The sequence below is a fragment of the Apaloderma vittatum genome, unplaced genomic scaffold (assembly GCF_000703405.1).
Source record: "Apaloderma vittatum isolate BGI_N311 unplaced genomic scaffold, ASM70340v1 scaffold41912, whole genome shotgun sequence".
Lineage (NCBI taxonomy): Eukaryota > Metazoa > Chordata > Aves > Trogoniformes > Trogonidae > Apaloderma > Apaloderma vittatum.
The window spans coordinates 680-1971 of NW_009703800.1; positions in this window are offsets into that span (position 1 = coordinate 680).

Genomic DNA, 1292 nt, shown 5'->3' on the forward strand with positions numbered 1-1292 from the left:
GTGTCAACCTCGATTACAAGTGGGTGCAGCTGACTTTTCGTAGTTACTTGAGGTTTTCAATGTTATTACTGATAACTGTTTACCAGAATTAACATGGACAAAGCTAGCTGTTGTCTTCACCTTGCTCTATCAACAATAATCACTTTGCAAACAAGAAATAAACCCCTCTGGTCTCTGAAGATCACAGAATCACGGAATTACTGAGTCTAGAAAAGACATCTGAGATCATCAAGTCCAGCCTATAAGATCCCTCATAAGGGATGCTGGCACTGCTGCAATACAGTCTGTTTGCACCAGTTCTGTGATGTGGCCTGTTCTCCCCTGCACTGACAGATTGTGCTGGTGGGGCAGCGCGGAGACACCAAAACCTTGCTACATCCTAGAGGCACCATACGGAGATGGGCATCGGCTGGGATTTGGAGAAGAAATCAGCTCAGTGCTGGACTGTCTTCTGCTGCAATACATGACACAGCACCCTTGAGGCACACAGACAGACGTGGTTTGGGATTGTGCAAGAGGAACTGTGCCAGATGGTTCTGGGGAAGGGCCCTTTGTGCTCCCTTGCAGCAGGAGAGGGTGCTGGAGTGCTCCGTGTTGAGCACCTCCCAGCAGCACAAGCTGACAGCGGGTCTAGCAGATGGGCGGCAGGAAAGAAGCGCGCAACACGGTCTTGCTGTGGGGCAGCATGGCAGGAGGCTGACGGATGCACCTTCTGCTCCCTGCTTCTGTCTCAGAGCTGCATGAGGAAGCGCAGAACCATTAAATGCAATCTACACACACCCTCTTGCCTCCTGGCCAGCAGACTTGCTCGTGTAGATTCTGGTAAATGCCAGCAGCTATATGTTGCTGGGGGCTGTTCACTGACTCTGAGAGGGTTCCTTGAGGTTGTGGGGGTGAGCATCACTTGTCTTGCCAGTGCCTTTGTGCTGAAAAGGTTCGGTTATTATTGCTGTTGTGGTGGTTTTTAGTGTATTTTGTGTAAGGATGACCTCAACAGTACAAACTAAGCATTCAGATAGTCCGGCTCCTTTCAGCTCAGGAGATTGCGGATCCACTTTGTGTTTACCTGCATCATAATTCCTAGTTTACCTCTTATTCCCAGAGCTTGCCCAGTTTCCCCTTGAGTTTATGAGAACTGCCTGCATTCACAACACGCCTCAGGAGGGAGTTCTCCACAGGCCTGTTTCCCACTGCCTGATAAAAGATATTTTCTTGTCTGTTTTGAATCTGTTTCCCTAGCTCTGGCGTTGGAAGTAGCTGTGAACAATCGGTTTCCATCTCTTGAGAGCATT